The 20,828-nt window shown below is 45.6% G+C and overlaps 1 protein-coding gene across 6 annotated transcripts in view; it reads left to right on the forward strand.

Moving 5' to 3' along the window:
- The first annotated feature begins 849 nt into the window (after window positions 1–849).
- Window positions 850–20,828, forward strand: part of NCALD (neurocalcin delta) — a 347,766-nt gene continuing 327,787 nt past the window's right edge. For all 6 annotated transcript variants that reach the window (XR_005080846.2, XM_053661077.1, XM_053661073.1 and 3 more), the window contains exon 1: window positions 850–935. The gene's annotated coding sequence lies outside the window, so the exon portion shown is untranslated. The remainder of the gene's footprint in view (window positions 936–20,828) is intronic.

Consider the following 20,828-nt stretch of genomic DNA (forward strand, 5'->3'; position numbering starts at 1 on the left):
CATTATTATAACAAACACGGACAGGTCAAGGTGACTTTACAGCTATACAACGTGGCACCTTTTGCTATTTTTAACCAGCAAATGTTTAAATCAATGAATTGAAGTTGCTGTTTGCACCTCTGATAGGTTCTGGAAATGTCGCTAGGGTTGACCAACGCAAGAAGTTACAGTGGCGTTTTAAAAGGTCATGCATGGCCAACACAGTAAGACCAAAACGTGTTGGTTAAACGAATAGACAAGACACATGCTTTGTATCTCTCCAGTGGAGGCGAAGATTTGGTGACATTCTGGGGTGGTCCACAGGTGGCTGTGGGAATGTAAGGTGCCCCCTCAGATATCCTTCCGAATTTTTGTCAAGCCATCCCAAGATGATTTACAGACGGCTTTGAATAGAGAAAATACTGGTTAGGCAAGAGCAGCCCCCTTGCACAGTGTGAGCATGTCCTTCCAAGGCCCCCTTGAAGTTCACTGCAACCATCAGGGACTCCAGTCGCCTCTCTCCACCCCACATCAAAGCCTAGCAGAAGGTGCTGTGGGTTGAGTTTGACCACCCCACGATCCGAACAGGCAAACGGATGGCACCCCTTGGAAAGTGCCAGCGCAGCCTGGCCATACATCTGGGCGGTGGGCTAGGACTAGGGCGCACGATGTGGATGAGTCTGGTGGCCGCACGGGGCAAGGTGGGGGCACTCACTGCACCTGCAAAACCCCGCACCTCAGCTTGGCCCCCCTGAACCCCAAGAGAGGCTGTCTGGCAGGCGAGCGCTGTCTGGAGGCGGGGTGGGCGGTTGCGAGGAGGGAGGCAGCTAGCGAGGCTGGGGAGGGGGGCGCGGCAGGCGGCGTTGCTGTCCAGGGGGAGGCGGGCGGAGGGAAGGCGCTGCCGTCGCCTCGCCTGCGGCGACACAGACGCCGGGAGCAGCGGAGGCGGTGAGTCGGTGAGTCGCAGCGTCTGCCCTCTGTTTCTCTGGAGCCAGAGCGGAGTCGGAGTTGCAGCCCGGGGTGGGGTGGGTTTGGCGGCGGGGCGGGGGTGCGGTGGGGCAGAGGAGTGGCTATTGTGGGGACTGGCGCCCTTGGGGTGCAGCGGACGCATGGGCGGGCAGGAGGAGCGTGCGGTTCTGGGGACCTGTCCCCACTGCCCTTCCCTGTTTCACTTCGCCCTGTTAGTGCCCCTGAGGGAAAAGAAAACAAAACCAAAGACCCTGAGGGTGAATGGCAGGAAAGGAGAGAGCAACTTTGCTGAGAGGGACGCACTGAGCTGCGCGGGGCAGGCAGGATGGGGCGCGCTGGGTCGGAAGGGGGCGTTCGTGAGCCTACTGGCCTGGGGACCTCAGGAGCGTCTGTCCTGGGTGGGGGTTGGGGTCAAGGTCGAGGACACGGGCTGGTTCCTGGGCCTATGAATTCAGCCCTGAGAGGCCACAGAAGACATGGGCCAGAAGTAGAGACCGGGAAAGGGGGGCTTTGGGAGCATCTGAAAGGCACTAGTGGAAAACACAGGGGGAGTGGTCTGTATTTGGACTCAGGACCTGAAAGATTTGCGTCTCTGGCCCTCAGGGACTCGGGAAGGGGTGTGCTGGGGAGATGTGTTTGAGTATTTTTCAGTGCATACCGATTTATTTTTAGCTTCAGAGAAGCAGGATGTGCAAAGTGGGTTGTATCAACCCGGGAGGGGCAGGAGGTCTCCCTGTCCACAGGAAATACACAAGTTTCTCACTGCAGATGCTCGCTTCCACTCCAGTGCCCAGAGAAAGAAAGCCATTGGCTGTCTAAAGATCTCCCTGCCAGGGCCGTTTTCTTCCTGAGGGTCTGTCTGAGGCTGCAGGCCAGGCCGGCCAAGTGTGTTGCACATTGGCCTTAAATGCTGGTACATGTTCTGTTCATAGGAAAACTAGTGTGAAACACAGAGGCAGGGCCACCAAGGGCTCACTCACCCGCGGAGAAGGAAACCACACAAGCTTGCCCAAAGTTTTCCCAGTTCTGTCTGGTTTGAAAATAGCAGGCTTAAACAGCTGTATTACAAAGATCAGGGCTCTCTGTTGGTGCTCCTCAGACCTAAAGAGCAATGTGTGTGAGGTTTTTTACAACAACTGGAAGATGCCTGGGTTTTAGGGTCAAATGCAGCAGGCAAGGGTTGCAAAGGAGAAGGGGGTGGTGGGATGAAGAGGGGAGTATGGGCGCTGAGTGCAGACTTGGAGGGGGGCTTTATTCAGTGGGAGAGGCTCAAGAAGTGAAACCCAAATGTTCAGGTACCCACTACACACCACTGGAAGTTGTCCTGAAGTCTCACTTTCAACCATCAGTGCCCAATTCTGAATACTCCTGTTAGCAGGGTGCTAGGAGAGTGGGCCAGGAGGGGGCGGCTTCTGCAGCCAGACTGCTTGATTTGAGCTGTGGTTGGAACGTGAGTAGCTCCCAGACCTTGGGCTCCTTTCTTTACCTCTCTGCTTCCTGATCTGTGCCTGGGCGTTGACAATAGAACCAAACCTATCTCAGGCTTGTTGTAAAGATAAAATGAGTTAACTCTCAGAAAGCATTCCACACAGTGCTTAGTCAGTGGTAAGTGCCACACAAATGTGAGCTTTTAGTGTTCTTGTCATTGTCACCAATTAGTTCATGGCCTCATAACTTCCTGCCTGAATTGCTCCAACTGCCTTCACACCGGGCTGCTTGCTCCCAGTCAGGACACTCTTGCTCCAGTCTGTTCTCCAAACTGCAAGTAGAATGCTCGTTTTGGAAATGGAAATCTAAGCCTGTCAGTCTGCTTCATTTCCTTCAGAGGTTTTCTGCGGCTTTCAGGATAGAGTTTGGACTCCGTGGAATTTCATGAGCCCATCCTGTTTCCTCACCAGCCTCACCTCCCAGGCCTCCCCATGAGGGCCTCCGCCCCAGCCTCGGGGTCTCAGCACCTGTCCCCCTCCCACCCTTCCTTGTTGGGTCAACTCTTATGCATTCTTCCCGATTCAGCTGCAGCCACATTGCCTTCCAGCAGAACGCTTGGCGCCCCCGCCGCGAGCTGGCTGAGTTGTCCTTGCTGGGTGCTGGCTGTTACCCTGCACATGCCTCTCACATCACTCAGCATCATCATCTACCTATTGATCTTCCCTACCTGCAAGTGCCTTGGGAGATGGACTGGGAGATGTTTGTTGAATGAGTAACTGAGTATCAGTCAGGCAAAGTTCAGTTCTTTTCCCTAAAGGCAGGAACAAACATAAACGATGGCACAGAGGAGGACCAAATCAATCTTACACATACTACTCCACAATAAAAAGTTTGGGGAAATGTGACATCCGGTCTTGGAACTGTTTCAGAGGTGTGTGTTTATGTGTGTTCATGTGAGTGTGAGAGATCAGACTAACAATGGAAACGCAGTGATCTGAATTCTTTCCTTACTTCCCTCATAAAACGGTCAAACACCTCAGGTTTGGTGGTGGGAGTGGAGGTCCAGCTCCCTGAGGTGGGTAGATTTGGTTCCATAGGCAGAGGTGAAGGTCCCTACATGTGTGAACTTGGTGCCCTTTCTCGGGTTGTAGATCCCCCCAGAGTGTGGATTTCAGCTTGCCCTGGGATTGGTATCATGAGAACAGGAACTCTCTCCCGTCATCAAAGCTCCTCTGTTACTTTCTGGGCAGCTCACTGTGTTCTGTGGGTGCACCTCTGACTAAGGCAGCTCTTCCAAGGGCTCCATTCCCCAGGCTCCCAGGAGCCCCACAGGAGGAGATAAAGCCGGTGCCTGGTGCTCTGGGAAAGCCTCCGACTCTGGTTCAAGGATGCAGAGCAGGGGGTTTTGTACAGCCGAGAGAGCAAAAATGGTTTTTACATTTTTAAAGGGCTATAAGCAAATCAGGATACAAAAAAAGAATATGTAATAGAGACCATGCATCAAACCCTACCTAGTTTTTTATGGAAAAACTTTGTCAACTGCTATTCTGAAGCTGAGAGAATTGGTTTCATTTTGCATGTCATGTTTGATTGATGGGTAACGGCTGCCTGGAGAACTGGGTTGAATATGAATCTGTGGCCAGGTCCCGACTCAGTAGAAATGACTGCTGCGATCAGTCAGTGATGGTTGTCAGGGTGTGGGATTAGGAAGTGGGGGCAGACAAGCTTTGTCCTCACCATCTCTCTATCTCTGTCACCGCGATAGAGATTATCCGTGAAGGCAGAGTTTCGGAAAAGAGCACATGAGTTGAAAGGGATTCCTAGAAGCCCAGGACATTTCTACCACAACAATGAACTATCACCATAGTTAACATTTGTCCATTTATTGAGTGTGCAATACGTAGTACATGAAGATCTCATTTAATCTTTGTAACATTTGGGGTTTTTTTCTTTCTTTTGCAACATGAAGATCTCATTTAATCTTTGTAACATTTGGGGGGAGATATTTATTTTAATTAGGACTTAGTTCTGTTGCAACTGGCAAACTATTTTAAGTAAAAAAAGAAATATTATTTTGGCTCTGAGAACTCAGAATGATACTTCAGGTAAGGCTCGATCCAGGGGTCCAGCGTCATTACCAGGTATTGATTTCTCTTTCCATGTTTCTTGGTTTGCTTTCTGGTGTTGTTACCATTTTTAGGCCCCATTTTATTATAGGATAGCTCTAAGAGCTCCAGATTTAAAAAAAAACATTTCATTTATTTATTTTTAGATAGAGGGGAAGGGAGAGAGGAAGGGAGGGAAACATCGACGTGTGGTTGCCTCTTTAACGCCCCCTACTGGGGACCTAGCAAGCAGCCCAGGCATATGCCCTGACTGGGAATCGAACTAGCAACCCCTTGCTTCACAGACTGGCACTCAATCCACTGAGTCATACAAGCCAGGGCACAGCTCCAGATTTTATGTAGGCCTGGCCTTGTGTTACTGTGACTGGGATTCCACACAGTTCTAGATCCTGGGCTTGGTCACAGGTTTCAACCCTGAGCTGTCACCTGGAGACGGGCTGATGGGTTTCAGATTGCAAAGCAGCAGACCTCCAGCACAGGACTGCTAGCATCACTCCCACTTCATAGGCGAGGGAAACAAGCTGCGGAGCACTCATTAGCTTGTCCAAGGACATAATTTATGCACTTAGTTATCTGTGAACAGAACAATTTAAAGTGAGTGTAACACGAAGCTCTATTCTCTTACTTCTGAAAATATAGCAGACTAATTTCCAGAAATGTTATGTACTGACAGACTGGGAGATGTGAGAAAGGAAGAAGGCAGGCTTCTTTGGCTGGAATTTTCCTCACTTACTCAATCAATTATTTTGAGCAGTTTCTACACACGCAACATCATGTTAAGCTCTAGGGATATAGGATGAATAAGATCTAGTTCCCTGTCTTTAAGGAATTTATATTCTGTTATGGAAGTGCAAGACATAATTAGGAGACAGACTGACTGGAGATATGGGGGCGAAGTGCAGGAGCAGAGCCCCCTCGGTGGAGACAATGACCTTCTAGTTTGTTTACTGACACCTCCCTACTGCAGTGCTTTGTGCAATAGTCAAGCGGTGAATATTTCTTGAATACATTATTTGTTTTTATTGTGGCCAAGCATACACAACATAAGTATTTCTATGTTAATCACATCATTTAACTGTGGCACTAAGTACAGTAAGTACATTCCCATCATTGTGCAGCCATCACCATCCATCTCCGGAATGTTTTCATCTTTCCAAACTGAAACTTCACACCCGTTACACAAAGACCATCCATCTACCCTGCCGCCCAGCCCTGGCAACCACTGTTCGCTTTCCTTTCCATTTCCATGAACTTGCTTCCTCTAGGTACATTACATAAATGAAATTGCATAAGATTTGTCCTTTTGTGACTGGCTTATTCCAATTAGCGTGTCTTCAAGGTTTGCTCATATCGCAGTATGTGTTAGAATTGCTTTCTTTTATAAAGCTGAATAATATTGTGTCGTATGTGTACACTCCCTTTTAAGTTTTTTTTAAATTATATTTTATTGATTATGTTATCACAGTTGTCCCAAATTTCCCCCCTTTGCCTCCCTCCACCCTGAAATCCCCACTGTCTCAGGCAATCCCCACACCCCTGTCCGTGTCCATGGGTCATGTGTGTAAACTCTTTGGCTCCTCCATTTCCTATATTGTACTCTACTTCACCATGGCTATTCTGTAACTACCTATTTGTGCTTCTTAATCCCCTCACCTCTTCACCCGTTCCCCTACCGTCTACCCCAACTGGCAACCATCAAAATGCTCTCCATGTCCACGATTCTGTCTCTGTTCTGCTTGGTTGTCTAGTTTGTTTTTTTTTAGATTCAACTGTTCATAGATATGTATATATAGTCCTTTTATTGTTCCTAGTTTTGATCTTCTTCTTCTTAAGTAAATCCATTTAACATTTCATATACTAATGGTTTGGTGATTGTGAAATCCTTTATTTTTTTTCTTGTTTGGGAAACTATTTATCAGCCTTTAATTCTAAATGATATCTTTGTTGGCTAGAACAGTCTTGGCTGTAGGTTGCTGCTTTTCATGACTTTGAATACTTCTTGCCAATCCCTTCTAGCCTACAAAGTTTCTTTTGAGAAATCAGCTGACAGTATTATTGGAACTCCCCTGTAGGTAATTAACTGCTTTTCTCTTGCTGCTTTTAGGATTCACTCTTTGTGTTTAATCTTTGGCATTTTAATTATGATGTGTCTTAGAGTGGGCCTCTTTGCATCCATCTTGTTTGGACTCTCTGTGCTTCCTAGACCTGCATGTCTTATTTTTTCACCAAATTAGGGACACATTCTTTCATTATTTTTTCAAACAGATTTCCAATTTTTTGCTCTTTCTCTTCTCCTTCTGGCACCCCTATGATGTGAATGTTAGAATGCTTGAAACTGCCCCAGAGGCTGCTTACACTGCTCTTGTATTTTTTTTGGATTTTTTTCCTTCTTGTTGTTCTGCTTTGTTGTTTTTTGCTTCCTTATGTTCCAATGTTCATTGGATTTGATTCTTCCTTATGTTCATTGATTTGATTCTTGGCTTCATTCACCCTACTGTTGTTTCTCTGTAAATTGTTCTTTATTTCAACGATGTATCCTTTGTTTGAATGGATTCTTTTTCATGCTGTTGAGGTCCTCACTAAGTTCCTTGAGCATCCTTATAACCAGTGTTTTGAACCCTGCATCTGATAGATTGCTTATCTCCATTTCGTTTAGTTATTTTTGTGGAGTTTTGATCTGTTCTTTCATTTGTGCCGTGATTCTTTGTCTCCTCATTTTGGCAGCCTCCCTGTGTCTGTTTCTGTGTATTAGGTAGAGCTGTTATGACTCCCTATTTGTACTTCTTAATTCCCTTACTTCTTCAGCCATTCCCCTATCCACCCATGCCATCTGGCAACCATCAAAATGCTCTCAGTATCCATGATTCTGTCTCATGTAGTAGGTGTCTTGCAGGGTCCTGTGGGCATAGCCTCCCCTATCACTGAAGCTGGGTACTGAAGGTGTGTCTTCCATGTGGGCTGAGTACATCCTCCTCTTGTAGTTGAGCCATGGTTACTGTTGGCAGGTCAAAGAGAGGGATTTAGCCAGGCTGTCAGCTGCAAAGACTGGCTATGACCACTGACCACCAATCTCTGCCCTCCACGGAGGATTAGCTATGCAGGAGCAGAGTAGTGGTGCTTCTACATGGTCTGTAGCTATCCAGTAAGTGCACAGGCCCTGGGGTTTCCTGGGTGAGGCAGGCCAAGATCAGCCCCCATCTGTGTTCTGCCTGGGGCTACCCTGCATAAGCTATAAAGCAATATGAGATGGCTGCTACTTGTGCTGGGCTTGAAGATTCCCAGGCAAAGCCAAGTTGTGAATCTAGGCTAGCTGCTACTAGTGCTGTGCCTGGGGCCACTTAGCAAGAGGTTCAGAAGCTGGGGGCTGATTGAGTCCTGCTGTTGCTTGTTTGAAAGGATTTAGTAAATTGTGAAGCATGAGCCAAGACCAGCCATTTATATGGGAAAACCACTGTTAACAGCTGTAAGTTGTTGTTGGCTGGAGCCTCAGGGAATCTCCAGGGCAGGGCAAACAGTGTTAGCCAGGTTGATGGAGAGTCTGATATGGTACCTGCCTTCTGGCTCTGTGGCTTGTGGGGGGAGGATTCAGAAAGGAACAATGGCGTCTGCCCGCCTTTCTGTCTGGGAGTAAGCTGTCACCCAACTCTTGCCGTGATGCCAGATACTTCACTTCCCCCCTGTGTGCCACTGGTGCCTTTCAAGCTGCTACCCCAGTGCTGGAGCTCAGAGGGAGTCGATGAGGGTAAATTTTTGTGTGGGTTGTTTAAGACTAACTGCTTGGGACTCCAGAATTTTCTTCCACTGACTCAATCCCTGCTGGTGTTTGCAGCCCGAAGTTATGGGGACTTGTTTTCCTGGCACTGGAACCCTGTGCTGAGGGGCCTGGTGTCGGGTGGGGATATCCCTCACTTCTGAGATATCCCTCCTGAATTTTTATCCACCACACGTGGACGTAGGACCAGCACATTCTGCGTCTCTGCTCCTTCTCTCTGTCTCGATGGGTGTGATTTCTTTAATTCCGTAGTTGTCAGACATAGACTCAACTCGATTTCTGACACTTCAGAGTTATTGTTATTTTATAATTTAGTTGTAATTTTGATGTGGTTCTGCAAAGAGGTGAGCAGTGTTTACCTATGCTGCCACCTTGACTGGAAGTCTTTCCATTTTTTTAATTCATTCATCTGTGTTGGGCACGTGAGTTGCTTTCACCTTTTGGCTATTGTGAATAATGCTTCTATGAACACAGATATGCGAGTATTTGTTCAACTTTCTGCTTTTAATTCTTTTGGGTGTACATCCAGAAGTAGACTTGTTGTAGCATATGGTCATTTCATGTTTGATTTTTGAGGAACTGCCATACCGTCTTCTACTGCAGCCACACCATGTGACACCCACCAGCATAATACAAGGATTCCAATTTTTCCACATCCTTGCCAACACTTGCTATTTTTGGCTTTTAAAAACTTAATAGCCATCCTAGTGGGTGTGAAATGTTTAATACATTCTGTCAGGATTAAATCGTCAGGGGTAGTGATAGAGTCTGAATTTCATTCAGAGAGGTGTGAGTAGCTACTGAATATTTGTTGAATGTGGCAACGGCTTGATCTGAAAGATCCTGACATTAGAGAGAAAGGGGAGAAGAGGCGTTCGGTGGTCATTTTAATTATCTAGATGAATGAGAACTTAATTGTTTTCTCCACATCTATATAGCTAAGGATATTTTCTTTTTATCACCACACTAAATGGTACTGGACCCAGGACGAAAGGTAAATAAGGCGCCGAGCTATCTCATGGCCAAGGATGCTTCAGACAAATTGACAGCTATTGTTAATAATAACAATAATGATTGCAAGTACTTTTATGTACTTCTGAACAAGGCAGTGTCCTAAATACTACATATTAATTCAATAAAGGCAGTATTCAAAAGGCAGTGGGCAAGGTTAGGGGAAATCACCAAGAGTGGCCAGCAGTACGTGCAAGCCTCCACTTCCCCAGCCCTGGAACAGTGATGTGAGAGAGCAGTTTCTGGAATTGGTCTTCAGTAGGGGAATATAGCTACTGCCAAATGGTGCCCTGGCGGGAAGGCACCAGGTGAACTAGGGCAAGAAAGCTGGTTGGTGTCGGAATTACTTTGTATAAAGAAAACTTATACAAGGTAAATTTTGGGACTTGGGTCCTAGAGCAGAGAGGAGGGGGAAGGAGGGTGGATCTGGAGGGGCCAGCAGAGAGAGTCCAGCATTAAGGGGCATTATGATTACATTTACTTTACACATATGGGAACTGAAGCATCAAGAGGTTGTATGACCCATCCAAGGTCAGTAACTAGTAACTTGTGAAGCTGGGATTTGAACCCAGGAACATTTTCTTTTTCCATGTATCTGAAATGTTGGGTTTTCCCCAAACCTGTATGTTTTGATTCTTTGAGAATAATCCGATTTGTACAAACTGAGCTTGGCTGTCAAAATGTGTGATTGCTCAGAGTTGCTCTTTTTTCCTAAATAACATGTATTTTCATAGCTGTTTGATTATGTTTAGATAAAAAATATTTCCTATATAATTGATGAGGGTGTCAATATGTCCTCGAAACCCATATGCAAAAGATGGAGGCTTGTTTTGTTTTGCATTAAGTTGAAAGTTCCAAAGGAGTTGCCAGTGTAACCTGGCCACTTAAACATTAATGAGGCCTTGGGCTGCATTGCAAGAAGAGTGTTCAGGACAAAAGAGAGAGGGGTTCCCCTTGTCCTATCCTGGCTGGAGGGAATGCAGAAAGCAGTGTCCAGTGTGGGATGGAGCCCACCTCCCCGGAGGCATGACTGAGGGAGGGGCTCTGTAGCTCGAAAGGGCTGTGTGAGCGCTGGGTGACTGTGCTAGGGAAAAGACCTGCCCTGGGGCCAGACCCAGGGCCACCGTGGAGCAGGCTGGGCTGCGGAAGGCCTCATATTTTCCATTCCAGGAGGCTGTGAAGCCGAGGCCGTGGGTGAGAAATGTGGTCGAGGGCTTGTGTTTATTTCCTGTGGCCACTGTAACAAATATAACATGCTGGTGGCTTTAAATAATAGAAATCGATGTTTTCACCAATCTGAAGGCCAGAAGTCTGAAATCGAGACATTAGCAGAGCAAAGCCTCCAGAACCCTCGGGGGAGAATCCTTTGTTTGCCTCTTCCAGCTGCTGGTGGACATCGGTATTTCTGGGCTTGAGGCAACATGGCTCTTCTCTCTGCCTTCATGGTCATGTGGCCCCTCCTCTGCTCTATGTGTTTCTTATAAGTACACTAGTCATTGGCTTTAGGGTACGCCTTAATTACATCTGCAAAGATCTCTTTTCCAAATCAGGTCACATTCACCTGATATCTTTTGGGGGACACCATTCACCCTACTACAGGGCTCATAATTATACCTGCAGCCCTTGGGCCTCAGATTCTGTTAGGATGCCCCTAGACTTTATTAATCACATGGATTCTAGTGTCTTGATACAGTAGAGGTTTTGTAAATGCTCTTGATTTGATCCATTAAAATTTTATTCTCACTTTATTTTTTTTAAAAGGTTTTATTTACTTATTTGAGAGAGGGGAAGGGAGGGAGAAAGAGGAGAAAACATCAATGTGTGGTTGCCTTTCGTGTGCCCCACACTGGGGACCCGGCCCACAACCCAGGCCGGCCCACAACCCAGGCATGTGCCCTGACTGGGAATCAAACTGGCAACCCTTTGATTTGCTGGTTGGCACTCAGTCCACTGAGCCACACCAGCCAGAGCAAATTTTATTCTAACTTTAAACAACAAACCAGACAAGACACTCATAATCCACCACCCCTTATTTCCGAAATGAAGGGGTGAGTGAAAGAGGCTGTCAAAAACTGGCGTGATCTCTGCCTAGGCTGGAAGCTTTCTGTGCTCTGCTTCACCCAATGGCCTTGGAGGCAATGAGTGGGAGAACGGGCAGCCACTGACCCTGTTCTGGCTTCTCACTTGGGGCTCTTTCGGCTTCTCTGAAGACTAGAATTACTCAGAGGAAGGTTAGATGTTGGAAACTTTCAGGAAAGAAAAGCAGAAGCACTATAGGCTTTACTTTCTAGGCTTTCAGAAACCACTGGCTTACACATATGGCACATAACTGTTGCCGGCCCATCCGGGAGCATTTTACGCATGTGTTTTCCATACTGAGTCCCAGTCTGGGGTCTATGTACATAGGGCACAGGAGGCAAGCTCAAGGGGGAGCTTTATCAATTACCTGGCTAATTCGATGGCTGTAGCCCATTAAATGGGTACATGAAGAAAATCTACTCCAGGGTATGAATTATTTTGGTTGTCTGCATTGATCACATTAACTGGGTAACAGCCAAAATCTATTTCCTCTGTGCCAGGCAGAGGCAGTTGTAATTAAGGTGTGTTTTTCATCCCCGGGGATGAGGAGAGCAGCTAATTTTGGTTTCTCAGCCACTTTGCAGTTTGACTTCAAAGGAGAGAGAGGAAAGAAAAAAAGATAAAATATCCCTCCACTTTATTATGTTATATATCCTGCTGCATCATTGTCATTCTGGTTAATATTAACTCTGGATCTGTTGGCTCTAAAAAACATACCTGGAACCCTGTGATATTTACAGAATTTAGTCTCACTAGATGAAGAAACTGGCCTGCCTTGCAGGAGACCGGCTGCAGAATTTGTGAAGCCCGGTGCAAAAGTCCTTGTTAAAATAGTAAGAACATCTAGAGAGTGTCCGCAGAGCACTAGACAAGGGCAGTGCCCTTCTGAGCACGGGGGCCTTGTGTAACTGCACGGGTCACCTGCCCACGAACTGGCTGTGGCCTTGCATATGTGCTGAGGATGCCTCTTCTTGTTTACTTCCTTGGCTCCAAAGAGTGAGCAGAACAGTGCACTCGCCTCGGCTGGAGCATACGCTCTGTAGGAGCGAGGTCACAGCAAGCACATCTCTTGTTGGCTCCTCCAGATCCTCTCTTGCCCTTTATCTACCTGGCTCTGTGCCCTGAGAGACTGATCTCAACCATTGGCGTCAACGGCCACTTTTGTCTTCTGATGTCTGGTATAAATTGACTGCAGGTGGGCCCAGCCCACGCTTGGGAGAGTGGGAGGAGGGTGAGGTAGGTTGTTTATTTTCCCATTCCCTCCTGCTGGGTGGCACGTGGCAGGCTGGCTCCATCTGTGTTCAAAGTTCGCAGCTCCCGCCAGATGCCCTTTCCACACTGCTCCCCTCCTTGGGCGCCTTTAACCACTCCCTGCCCCGGCGCACTCAGGCTCAGGGGCAGGAACAACTTCCTGCTCCTCAATACTGCCTGATACCTCAGTGCTTTCCTAAACCCGAGATCCCTGTCTTCTCATGGCCTCTTCAGTGGGACTCCTCGGCAGGATTAAACAGGCACCCTCTGCTGCCTGGGCCCTAACTGATTCAGCGACCCTTGTCCAGGGTTGAAGCACACCAGTGCGCTGCCTGGAGAAGCCAATGGCCCTGATGACACATGACTGATATGCCAGCACCTGGGAAGGCTGGCCAACCAGGAAGCGGTGTGTCCACATCACGGTGGTAGGGAACACGAGCTTGCGAGTCAGGCATTTGGCTTCTCTGGTGTGACTTTGGTAGAGTCATCGCATCTGTCATATGAAGATAATGATAGTTCCCTGCCTCTAGGGTTGCTCTGAGCATGAAGTGAGATCATGTGGGCGTCCCCCTTGGCAAAGTGCCTGGTATACAGTAAGTGCTCAAAGAGCATAGTTGCTGTTACTGAGACTTCTATGGAGTGTCCTAGTTCAGGGGAGGCAGTGTCTGCTCTGTCTCTGATCTGAGCTCAGGCATTTACAGTCCAGGCTGCAGTGATGATTATCATTTTTTCAGTTTCACTGTTGTTTGGGATGTTATTTCTGTCCTCTCAGCTAGACTTGTTCTGAAGGTCGGGGATTCTATCTTATAATTTTTTGGGGGGGTACTAATGTAAGTTTGTATCCTAGTCACTAGCACATTGTTAGGTCAAGAAATTTGTCTTGGCTAGATATAAAGTGACCGTATAATTTACTGTTCACCTGGGGGCACTCTGGGAATGAAAGACGAGTGTTCTTTAATAAACACACCAAATCAGAAGACACAAACAGTGTGAGCAGGGACATGTGGTCCCCCTAATTAAGTGGGACTCAAGACAGTTTTCCAGATATGTTTGCAAGTTTGCCAGCCTACCCTCTTTTATATTAGTCTGCCTGTGGTGTATGAGATGAAACCATGAGATTTAAAGAACACAGAACAATATGTTTAACTTTCCTAATAGATTATGGGCCTAAATTTGAGGCAATGGGTCTGGGCTTCTTATACCAATAAAGACCTGCTTTTATGCCTTGTTCTCCTACTTGACTCTGGGCACCTACTTAGAAAACTTCTGTAACTGCTGTAACTACTCCCCCCACCCTATAGTATCCTGATTATAGTCCTTTTTTGCAAGAGTGATTATTTATGTTCAAAAGATGGCAAGAATAGATTTATATACATATATTTTTCTGAACATCTCTGTCTGTTTTTCTGGTTGCCTAGGTGACATTCCCAAGAGAATGCTGCTAATCTGGTACCATTAAAGCCAAGATAAGATGGAAACTATTTTTAGTCCTTTCTATACCTTTTTTCTTCTCCACCAGACCATTTAATTGGTTTCTTTTCTTTTCTGTTTCTTTTGTTCGAAGGCCATGGATAACTTCCTTCCTCCAATTCTAATCTGAGAACTGGGAACTTTTCGAAACCCCACGAGGTAATCCAGTACCTGCTTCATTCAGCACTGCTGCCTCTGCCTGAATTGATAGTCTATTTATTTGGTTAGTTGATAATGGTTGTTATACTTACAGGTTGTCCATGCCAAGCTTAGGCAAAGATTATTTGTGGTGTAAGAAAAACTGAAGGCCACTTATTAGCTGTGCAGCCACCTGGAGCTTGTAATGTAAGGTGACAACTGGGCAATACATCATTCCTGCTTCATGGGGTCATTGTGAGGGTTGAGAGGGTTAAGTGGGCAAACGCATGGCAGCAGGAGGTGCAACGTCTCGAGTATAAAAGTGTTGCTGCTGTGGCTGCTCTTTAATATCAAAGGTACAAGTGCATTGCCTTGCAAAAATAATTCCATGTAAGATATACAAATAGTTGAATTTACTAAGCAGGTAATTTAGGGGGATCATTGTGTTCTTTAAATGTTTTTTTGTTTTATAAATATTTCAGATGATTTCTTTCACTGGTGAATACCCTTGGGTGTATTCATAGCCGTATGGAAATGAAAAATCTCTAGTTGACCCCCATACTTTTGGGAACATAATTATAGTGTTATCACCCATAGTTCACAGGCAGTGTTAATATTTGGGACATTGTTTTTCATTACTTCTATGTGAAAATTTTTGTAAGGATTTATGTAAAGATATGTATCATTTATGTCTCTCTCTGCAGAGCTATATGAGGGCTTTTGAGCATTTATCTGACCACTGTATGCACTTGAAGGGGGAATATTTAGCTTCATTCAGTGTTAAAAATAGGGTCCGAAATACTGGAGCTACGAATGTGAGATGATTAACTTGGATTATATGGCAAGTTTGAGAGGAGAGATGGTCTTTACTCTGCTGTTATTTAAAATCGTTTAATATTGGGATGTTGCCCTTGGCCAGCATTTCTCCTCCTTTTGCATCGTTATTCTATTTTGATAAATAGATTTATCATTTGATAAATGCAGCAGATTGCTGCATCATTGCCCTTTCCTTTAAGTGAAAGGTCAAAGTTCCCTCCTTAGTAAAGAATGAAAAAAATTGGTAGCTAGGGTTGCTAAGCTCTCTGGTAAGAACAAATCTTCCATCAGTAGAACTGTGAGGAGGGAGAAGGAATTCTGTGCTGGCTTTGCTGTTGCCCATCATGCTGCGGCGCACGGCCTCGCACCGCCCCGGGAAGGGTGGGAGCAGCGCCGCGTGATGTTTAGAGAGAGGGAGACGCTACATTCACAGAACTCTTATAATAGCATGGTATTATAATTCTCCTATTTTAGTATGAGTTGTTGTTAATCTCTTACTGTGCCTCGTTTATAAATTAAATATTATAGGAGGTATATTTGTGTAGGAAAAACCGGTATGTACAGTGTTTGGTACTATCAGCCATTTCAGACATCCATTGGGGGTCTTGGAATACATCACCCCGTGGATAGTGGGAGACCGTGACTCAGTGGTAGTCTAGAAAGTAAACGCTTCTCCCGAATCCTGTGAGCAGTTTTAGCAAATTATTGAACATGAAATGAGTGTCCGAGGTGGGTGGGGGGCAGTCTGTGGGACGCAGCGCTTCATCTGTGGCGTCTGCGTTAACTCCAGGGGATTAGTCGGAATTGAGTTGGTGTCCAGAGTCGGAGAATTGGATGGTGTGGAAAAAACCCTTGCACTTTAGTGTCAGAAGTGAAGTAGTGAAAGTAAAAGAAAAGGAATCTTTTATTTTTACAAGAATTTTACATTTTTATTATGTATCTTTTGTAGGCAATGCCTAATTGGGCATATGATAATATTCCTTTGGATGGATATACCTCCATTTACTTAGCTGTTCCTTTATTGGTCATTTGGGTGAAATTTTAAATAAGTTTTTGCCATTATCATTTTTGTACAATAACCTTTACTCTATATGAGATTATGTCCTGGATTATATTTCCAGTAGACTTAGTAAATTGAAATTTTGAACATTAAAAAAAAACACCTTGATTTATTTTTTCATCTGCTTTCCAAATGTCTGCAGTCAATTCCTATGTGGTGACTGTGTTGGTCTCATCTTCTTTTCCCTTGCTTCGGTCTCATCTTGACAATATTTTTACTGATTTGGTGACCAAAAGCACTTCATTTTCATTTATATTTCTTCGATGACTAGCGAAGGGGAATATTTCTTTTTCAGAGTGTAAACTAGTTGCATTTCTTTCTTTCCTCATTTTCCGTTATGTGGTTTTTGACCCTAGACATTTTTCTCATCAGTTCAAATTAAGAGTTGCATTTTATTTTTTCAAATGACACTTCAGGATAAACATGCACAAAGGAAACCCTTCCCTGGCTTATCTCCACTCCCACGCCTTCCAGGGGGCTGTGGTGGGGGCCTGGGGCGTGTCTTTCCACCTTTCTCCTTGTCTGTGTCTGCAAATACACATCTTAAAGGGGGTTCATTTTACCACCAACTTACTTTGTTTTTCACTTAAACTATGTATCATGGGTATAAGATCTTTAATAACACATAATAAAATACCTTTGGCCACATTTCCTACAATTATTTCCACAGCGTATGGGTCGACTCTTGACACAGTTTTAGATGGTTAAGCGGGCAAATGTTTCACTGTAATTTCTCCCACTGATAGTGCAGCCTGCCATGCTGCACCTTCACAGAGTCTGACAAATCCTCAGCTCTGTTTTATACTGGCTTTGAAAAATTTCTTAACTTAAACCCATGGTATTATTTAATCCAGCCTTAATTTATTTTGGTGTGGAGTAAGGAGGAAATGAGACTCTAAATGGAAGAGTTTCCTTCTTTAAGTTACTAATCAGATGTTGCATCACCCTTTGTCAAATGGCATTTAAAAAAAGAAAACTTCCCATAAAGCAAGTGACTTCTCTTATCTATGCATTTTCCCCAACTGTAAAGTAGTGGTGTTAGAATCAGGAAGGTTTTTTATAAGGAAGGAAGATTTTGTATTTGCCTAGAATTAAGTCACACCAGGAAAATCTGGGTGCCTCCCCGCCCCCCCGCCCCGCCCCAGCCTAGATCTTTTCCTTGTGACTGGAATGAATTCGGTGATGTCACTCCTGGGTGTGGCCTGAGCAAGGAGGGTCTGAGCAGCGGTGCAGCCCCTAACGATTTCTTGCCCATCCTGACTGTACTGCCATGAGGCTGTAGGGCAAAAAAATGTAACCTCATTTCATAGGTGAAGAAGCCAAGCGAATTGCAGTGATTGACTCAGGGTGATGGCTGATTTCCAGACAGTTCATTGCTTCATAGTGTTCTGTTGTGGTCTTCCTTCGGATTCTCTCTCATAGTGATGCATTGATCTTTGAAACTTCAAGTTGGGCTGGCTACCTTGGTGGCGATGTTAGGAATCTCAGGAAGATCATAATGATAGTTGTGCCAAGAAACGAGAGCACATTATTCATTATTATTGGGGATCATCGCCATCATTGTTTTTCAGCAAGCATTTACTGCATCTTGCTCTGGCCAAGGCCTTGTGCCAGATGCTGTGGGAAAAGACAAGGCGAATGAACACTCTTCCTTTCCTCAGTGGACTCATACTTCTTCCTTTAGCGCTGTTTAGTTGCTTTTAAAAAATTGAGTCGTTCCCTACAGTAAATCGATATTTTGTGTTGTACTCATTCCATTGTCTGGAAACCCCAAGGAGTGGGGATGGGGTTTCCTACTGAGCAAGGCTTGTGAGGAGAGTGTATTGGATGCTCTGTTCCCTTCAAAGCACTACCATGAGGCACTTAAAATATCTGAGGACTCGACTGATGTATGTTTTATAAGGTAAGATGAGCCTGGAGATCTGTAGTGTCAATGTCTCCTGTTTCTAAGTACACCTTTTGGCCCCAGCTTCTCTTCCTTGGGACATTTAGGTTACTCATGTGGTCAACCAGGATCTAAAAATAAACTTAGAAACTTTGTGAGGGTTTTTTTTTTCCCTTGGCTGATTAATGTGTGTTTTTGTGTATCCCCAACTCTGCTGTGTAACTATTTACTTTTGCATTATGTATAGCTCTTAGCAACCGACAGTGGAAATGAAAGCTAAGAGCACAGGCAGTCCCTGGCTGAGCTGGGGAAACCAGCCAGCTGAAGCCTCAGAGAATTCTCCTTCCCTCCCCTATCCTGCACTTTTGGCCCTGGGGTCCACCCTGCTGGCCTCGAGTTCCTGCTTTCTGCCTTCTCTGCTGGTGGCTAAGTATGGACCAGAAGGAGGGGAGGAGGGACCCCTCGTGCCCCTGCTCTATCCATCTCAGTTCCCTTTGCTGCTCAGCATGGGTGGGGTGAGGGAAAGGAGGGCAGGCTTTGGCCACTGCTGATGTCTTGGCACCAGTGACCGTATTGTAGTGTCAGAAGCACTGAGATGCTATGTCTTATTTGGAACTCTGAATACATTCCCATAGCAGAAAGGTCACAAGTTGTATCTGGCCTGTGCAGGACCCTCAAGAACTCTGGCGCTAGGACAGCTCTTTTAGTGTGACATAAGTCAGTGCTTAGAACACTGCTGTTCAGGGAGAACACCTTCTAGATTCTACATATTCCAAGTTGGAAACAGACTTAGACGGGGACCAGTGTGTAAGTCACGGGGCTGACTGTGAAGTCCAGGACTGGCTGGGTGCATTCGTGGGAGCGCTGCCTTGCCTGAAATGTGGGGTCTGAACTGTGCCCAGCCCTTCTCCCCCAACCCTCTGCTGAAGCTGTAAGAATACATTAGATCCCTGATGTTTAGAGTAACAAGTGTAGCAATCATACTAAACAACTCACATCCTGATTCTAAAAAAAAAAAAAAAAAAAAAAGGAGGGAGAAAGATCTTGGTAATACAGATTTAATTCTTTGATTATGCCTTTTAGCAAAGAACGCAAAGGCAAATTCGCTCGTTTCTTCATCAGAGGCCCTCATTTCTTCCCTTAAGAAATCAAACTTCTGTTCCTTTTTCCTGTATACCTACCTCTTCTCAATACATTTTTGGGGAACATGTCTGAAGTATATATTGGTAAATATTTTTTTGCTATGGAAATAAAATTTTTAAGAAAGATTTTATTTATTTATTTTTAGACAGAGGGGAAGGGAGGGGGAGAGAGGGAGAGAAACATCGATGTGTGGTTGCCTCTCACACACTCCCGACTGGGAACTTGCCCCACAACCCAGGCCTGTGCCCTGACTGGGATTTGGACCAGTGACCCTTTGGTTTGCGGGCCGGCACTCAGGGTACTATGCCATACCAGCTAGGGTGGAAATAGAGGGTTTTTTTAAAATAAAAAAGATCTTTGAAAGGCACTCTATATCATATTTCTTTAACAAAATCAGTTTTTGTCCCTTTAAAGGATAAAAAGCATAAATTAGCAGTTCACAATAATTAAGTGATACTTACTTAGAAATGGACTAGGTCTGTCTAGTTGCTTGCATAATTTTCACAGAAGGAACAAAACAATTAAAGAATAACTGCCGCCCCCCCCAAACCTCTAGGTGAATTTTTTTTCCAACCTCAGAAGGGGTGGACCTGCTCAGAACAGGAAGTGCTGTAATCACAGGACCACAGTTTGAGCACCGAGAGAAGGCTGCTGGGTCTGCCTTCGCTGTTTCTCCCAGGCTGGAGGCCAGGACCGTCAATGCAAACTCCCTCCTCCACAGCAGCGGCATCTTTGGCAGGGCCCACGCGCTGCACACGCACTGCACCTGTCGAGGAAGAACAAGGAGCTGCAGAAATAGCCACTGAAAAGTGGCTAAGCTTTGAGCAGTGCGGTTAGAGACAGAGCGGAAGCCTTGGAAGTTGATGTATCAGCCCCCGTGTATGGAATTAACTTGTCCTGAGGGGTCAGTGATGAACCCAAGAGAAATAGAGCATAATACTGTATAAAATATGTATGTATATTTAAATGAATAATTTAATACATTATTGCTTTAGTTTGGTTTCTCTCAGTGGTCAAGGACTAGGGCAGCACTCAAACTAATCCAAGTACATGAGCTCCTTGTAACAATGACCTACTCTCATTCCATCCCCATCCTGACAGGGAGAGTTATTATCCCCACTCTACGGAGGAGCGGCAGGCTTAGAGAATGTGGCCTGTGGCAGGTGGGTAGTCAGCAGGAGTCAGGACTCACATGCAGGTGGACTCAGGAGCCGTGTTCTTTAACCAGGTACTGCTCTGCCCGTGACAGGGCTCTGTGCCTGGGAAACAGTGCACAGCTGGGTCTGTGGGGACCAAAACAAAGGACTCCAAAATTGGGAATGGAGTCATTATCTTTCTCAGAGGTCACGTGGCCTCTGCTCAGCTGACGGTTCTCTTTTTCTCTCCTATCTTCTCCTGTTGCTTCACTTGCATGTGAGCCCTGAATGGGCAACCCCTACGGCTCTAGTCTCAGATCTCACTACCTCCTGGAACAGACTCACAAGTGAGAGTTTCCAGCTAATCCAGCTCATCGAATCAGGCCACAGAACCACTGGAGCCTGGCCAGCAAAATCAGCTGCCTGTGGGTTGGCCGCTCTTCCCAAGTCCATTGGTGGCTGCTTTGTGTGCAGACTTCTCCGGCACCACTTTCCCAAGCTGGTAATTGTGGGTAAGGCAGCACATGCTAGAATGGGAAACAGTTTAAAGTGGGAATTTAACATC

The sequence above is a fragment of the Artibeus jamaicensis genome, unplaced genomic scaffold, assembly GCF_021234435.1.
Source record: "Artibeus jamaicensis isolate MK-2021 breed Jamaican fruit bat unplaced genomic scaffold, CSHL_Jam_final scaffold_916, whole genome shotgun sequence".
NCBI lineage: Eukaryota > Metazoa > Chordata > Mammalia > Chiroptera > Phyllostomidae > Artibeus > Artibeus jamaicensis.